Raw genomic sequence first — 6,062 nt, forward strand, 5'->3', positions numbered from 1 at the left:
CTTGGTTTTCATTATTGTGGATGGTTGGTTTTCATTATTGTGGGGACTACGTTATATTGTGGACGGTTGGTTTTCATTATTGTGGGGACTGCGTTATATTGTGGACAGTTGGTTTTCATTATTGTGGGGACTGCGTTATATTGTGGATGGTTGGTTTTCATTATTGTGGGGACTGTGTTATATTGCGGATGGTTGGTTTTCATTATTGTGGGGACTGTGTTATATTGCGGATGGTTGGTTTTCATTATTGTGGGGACTGTGTTATATTGCGGATGGTTGGTTTTCATTATTGTGGGGACTGTGTTATATTGCGGATGGTTGGTTTTCATTCCATAGCCATAGTCCATAGCCTTCATCTTCCTCCACAGATCCTCCTCGTGTATGGTCTGGGACAGATCTTGTCCCCAGTGTATGGTCTGGGACAGATCTTGTTCCCAGTGTATGGTCTGGGACAGATCTTGTCCCCAGTGTATGGTCTGGGACAGATCTTGTTCCCAGTGTATGGTCTGGGACAGATCTTGTCCCCAGTGTATGGTCTGGGACAGATCTTGTTCCCAGTGTATGGTCTGGGACAGATCTTGTCCCCAGTGTATGGTCTGGGACAGATCTTGTCCCCAGTGTATGGTCTGGGACAGATCTTGTCCCCAGTGTATGGTCTGGGACAGATCTTGTTCCCAGTGTATGGTCTGGGACATATCTTGTTCCCAGTGTATGGTCTGGGACAAATCTTGCTTCCAGTGTATGGTCTGGGAGCGACAGACTGAATGAGATGGGGGTCCAACCCCAGTCTAGGGGGCCCCAGTGGCAGGACAGAGCAGGTTGACGGGATCAGGCTGGGGATCCAGAGGCAGGACTGAGAGCAGGTTGAAGGGGTCAGGCTGGGGATCCAGAGGCAGGACTGAGAGCAGGTTGAAGGGGTCAGGCTGGGGATCCAGAGGCAGGACTGAGAGCAGGTTGAAGGGGTCAGGCTGGGGATCCAGAGGCAGGACTGAGAGCAGGTTGAAGGGATCCTCTGGAGGTGTCTAACCGTCACGACAGCGGGAAACAGAGGACTGCTAACAGAGATTAGAGACAGGAGGGGAATCATTATAATGATATTGATGGAATTTCCATCAATATACATACATCGGTATTGAATTGAACTCAAAGTTTCAGTATACCGGCTGACTTAAGTGACAACAGCCCCAGAGTTTTGGGGGAGAGGTTTGTGCAAGTGACCAGTGTAGACCACCACTCCACAGAAGAGGAGCACCAGGAGGCTGAATGTACCACAGACACTGAGACAGACATCAAGGACCCAACAGCACAGATATGTCCTGTGTGGTCATATCTGTGCTGTTAGGTCCTGGTACATTACCTGTGCTGGTTGCAGTAGAACTAGTAAAAGCACAGTGGAGCTCAGAGGGGACACGGTCACACAATACTCCGGCCCTGGCTACAGGTACCCAATCACAGTCTCCTCAGTAGAGGTGACCCACAATGTTCATATAGCTAATGTTTATAGTCATGTTTTACAATGCTACACTGTAATGCTTTGGATAGGTAATCTACATTGATCATTATCGTAGCCATGTGTAGCTATAATACCATTCCATGAGATACAGTATTTGTCCTATGACTAAGGTTTTGTTCATTCACTATCTGTACCACATTTTTATTTTATTTAACCAGGCAAGTCAGTTAAGAACAAATTCTTCTTTACAATGACGGCCTACCGGGGAACAGTGGGTTAACTGCCTTGTTCAGGGGCAGAATGACAGATTTTTACCTTGTCAGCTCGGGGATTCGATCCAGCAACCTTTCAGTTACTGGCCCAACGCTCTAACCACTAGGCTACCTGCCGCCCCTATTGACAAATAAACTGTGGGTTAGAGATGGGAGATAAGATGAGCCCCCCCGCTGAACCTGTGTTGGTGTAATTCTTAGAACGAGAGGTGAGTTTCCTTGAACACAGAGGGTGTTCTGGTGAGAGGAAGTAGTGGGCAAAACCACACATATCTACATCTGCAGTGCGAGGTAAACAACCCCTCAGAGAGGAAAAATGTGCCGGATTCAATTATTATTTTAGACAAGATACTGATCTGCTTTGTCATCCTCAGTCCTGGTGTTAATGTCAGGTTCTATTCAAAGAGAATGTGAGTGAGTTTGGCCACATTCTCAGAACTTGCTTTCTTTTCTAGGTATATGTATCCTGACGTATCTCTACACTGTAAAACAACAACCTCCAAATGAAGTAGATACAGTGCATTCGGAAAGTATTCAGACCCCTTCCCCACGTTACAGCCCTAACATGGATTAAATCACTTTTTCCCCCCTCTCTCTATTTCTACCAATGGTGTGCCTGTCCTAGACTGCAGTGATTCAGTATTTTACCTTTACCACATAACCAGCTGAAATGAAAGCACTTAGTCAGCAGCTACACTAGAAGGATGGATAAAATGAAAGCATGGGACTGAAGAGTAAGTGCGTACCTGAGGATCTGAACTGTGAAGTGGGTGTTGGCAGGAGTCCCTGAACCGGGCAGCCAGGTCAGAGTGTGCTCAAGGTTGAAGGAGACAATGGACATGTTGCTAAAGGCTGGGAGCAGAAACACCACTGGAACATGTAGACATATAGACAGAGAGGGAGACAAAAAAATATAAAATATAAAATGATAGACAGTCACACAGAACAGGACAGCCAGAGAGACAGGTATTAAGGCTGGGAGCAGAAACACCACTGGAACATGTAGACATATAGACAGAGAGGGAGGGAGACAAACAAATATAAAATGATAGACAGTCACACAGAACAGGACAGCCAGAGAGACAGGTATTAAGGCTGGGAGCAGAAACACCACTGGAACATGTAGACATATAGACAGAGAGGGAGGGAGACAAACAAATATAAAATGATAGACAGTCACACAGAACAGGACAGCCAGAGAGACAGGTATTAAGGCTGGGAGCAGAAACACCACTGGAACATGTAGACATATAGACAGAGAGGGAGGGAGACAAACAAATATAAAATGATAGACAGTCACACAGAACAGGACAGCCAGAGAGACAGGTATTAAGGCTGGGAGCAGAAACACCACTGGAACATGTAGACATATAGACAGAGAGGGAGGGAGACAAACAAATATAAAATGATAGACAGTCACACAGAACAGGACAGCCAGAGAGACAGGTATTAAGGCTGGGAGCAGAAACACCACTGGAACATGTAGACATATAGACAGAGAGGGAGGGAGACAAACAAATATAAAATGATAGACAGTCACACAGAACAGGACAGCCAGAGAGACAGGTATTAAACAGGACACCAGCCAGAGAGACGGGTATTAAACTGTCCACCAGCCAGAGAGACGGGTATTAAACAGGACACCAGCCAGAGAGACGGGTATTAAACTGTCCACCAGCCAGAGAGACGGGTATTAAACTGTCCACCAGCCAGAGAGACGGGTATTAAACAGGACACCAGCCAGAGAGACGGGTATTAAACAGGACACCAGCCAGAGAGACGGGTATTAAACTGTCCACCAGCCAGAGAGACGGGTATTAAACAGGACACCAGCCAGAGAGACGGGTATTAAACAGGACACCAGCCAGAGAGACGGGTATTAAACTGTCCACCAGCCAGAGAGACGGGTATTAAACTGTCCACCAGCCAGAGAGACGGGTATTAAACTGTCCACCAGCCAGAGAGACGGGTATTAAACAGGACACCAGCCAGAGAGACGGGTATTAAACAGGACACCAGCCAGAGAGACGGGTATTAAACTGTCCACCAGCCAGAGAGACGGGTATTAAACAGGACACCAGCCAGAGAGACGGGTATTAAACAGGACACCAGCCAGAGAGACGGGTATTAAACTGTCCACCAGCCAGAGAGACGGGTATTAAACAGGACACCAGCCAGAGAGACGGGTATTAAACTGTCCACCAGCCAGAGAGACGGGTATTAAACAGGACACCAGCCAGAGAGACAGGTATTAAACAGGACACCAGCCAAAGAGACGGGTATTAAACAGGACACCAGCCAGAGAGACGGGTATTAAACTGTCCACCAGCCAGAGAGACGGGTATTAAACTGTCCACCAGCCAGAGAGACGGGTATTAAACAGGACACCAGCCAGAGAGACAGGTATTAAACAGGACACCAGCCAAAGAGACGGGTGTTAAACTGGACACCAGCCAGAGAGACAGGTATTAAACAGGAAAGCCAGAGAGACAGGTATTAAACAGGACAGCCAGAGAGACAGGTATTAAACAGGACAGCCAGAGAGACAGGTATTAAACAGGACAGCCAGAGAGACAGGTATTAAACTGTCCACCAGCCAGAGAGACGGGTATTAAACAGGACACCAGCCAGAGATACAGGTATTAAACAGGAAAGCCAGAGAGACAGGTATTAAACAGGAAAGCCAGAGAGACAGGTATTAAACAGGAAAGCCAGAGAGACAGGTATTAAACAGGAAAGCCAGAGAGACAGGTATTAAACAGGAAAGCCAGAGAGACAGGTATTAAACAGGACAGCCAGAGAGACAGGTATTAAACAGGACAGCCAGAGAGACAGGTATTAAACAGGAAAGCCAGAGAGACAGGTATTAAACAGGACAGCCAGAGAGACAGGTATTAAACAGGACAGCCAGAGAGACAGGTATTAAACAGGAAAGCCAGAGAGACGGGTATTAAACAGGACAGCCAGAGAGACAGGTATTAAACAGGACAGCCAGAGAGACAGGTATTAAACAGGAAAGCCAGAGAGACAGGTATTAAACAGGACAGCCAGAGAGACAGGTATTAAACAGGACAGCCAGAGAGACAGGTATTAAACAGGACAGCCAGAGAGACAGGTATTAAACAGGAAAGCCAGAGAGAGATATTATAGTATAGCAAAATATTAGTACCAGAGATAATACACAAATCAAACATGTAAAGAAAATTATGTTTCAGTGAATACAAAGAATGAAGATAAGATACTGTAGATAAGGGAAGCTGCTCTTTCCATGACAGACTGACCAGGTGAATACAGATTAAAGCTATGATCCCTTATTGATGTCACTTGTTAAATCCACTTCAATCAGTGTAGATGAAGGGGAGGAGGATTTTTAAGCCTCGAGACAAATTGTGTGTGTGCCATTGAGAGTGAATGTGCAAGACAAAATATTTAAGTGCCTTTGAATGGGGTATGGTAGTAGGTGCCAGGTGCACCGGTTTGAGTGTGTCAAGAACTGCCACGCTGCTGGGTTGTTCACGCTAAACAGTTTCCTGTGTGTATCAAGAATGGCCGACCACCCAAAGGACATCCAGCCAATTTAACAACTGTGGGAAGCATTGGAGCAGGGGCGAAAATCTGATATCCACTTTGGAGGGGACAATTACATGAAATTTTCTCAAGAGCAATTCCTGAGGGGGACACCAAAAGTAGTGCTGTAACACATAGCCTACATTGTAATATGGTAAATGTATATTGAGGAACCAAAGAAATAAGATGTTTGCCGTACTCCTAACTACCGGTACCTAAAACTACACAACTAATCACAACAGCAATACCATTACCTTTAACAAATCTTAGTTCAGTCACCAGTTTAAGTTGAGAGTGGGGGTATCCATGGCATTTTACAATTATGTTCCTATTTTACAAGTTAAAAAAAATTGAGAACCTTTCATAATGTTGCCAAACAAAGACTCAACAAACTTACCTGAGACTCCCTGTCTCTGCCAGTCTGTCCCTGCATATCTGTCCCCAACTCTGCTGACTGTGTGCCATCTGTTGCCTGCTCTGCCTAATGACATCATTGTGAAACATTTCCATTAGAATTTCATTTCTTTCTTATGAACATTTTATCAACTAGTCTTTGAGATATTAGGCTACTCGGGTTCTTACTATGCGTTTTGGTGTATTGAAAAATACTCTGATGTCCGTCTTTTATTTTTCTGCCATTTTTCTACCTAGTTGGCTACACACACAGTGTGTAGGTTATTTACAGTAGGAGATGGGCTTCTATCACCTTCAATCATTCTATATGGGCTTCGATCTAAAAGGTAGCTAGCAAATGTGAAACGGATTAAAAT

The sequence above is a fragment of the Salmo salar genome, chromosome 25 (assembly GCF_965601325.2).
Source record: "Salmo salar chromosome 25, fSalSal1, whole genome shotgun sequence".
Taxonomy (NCBI): domain Eukaryota; kingdom Metazoa; phylum Chordata; class Actinopteri; order Salmoniformes; family Salmonidae; genus Salmo; species Salmo salar.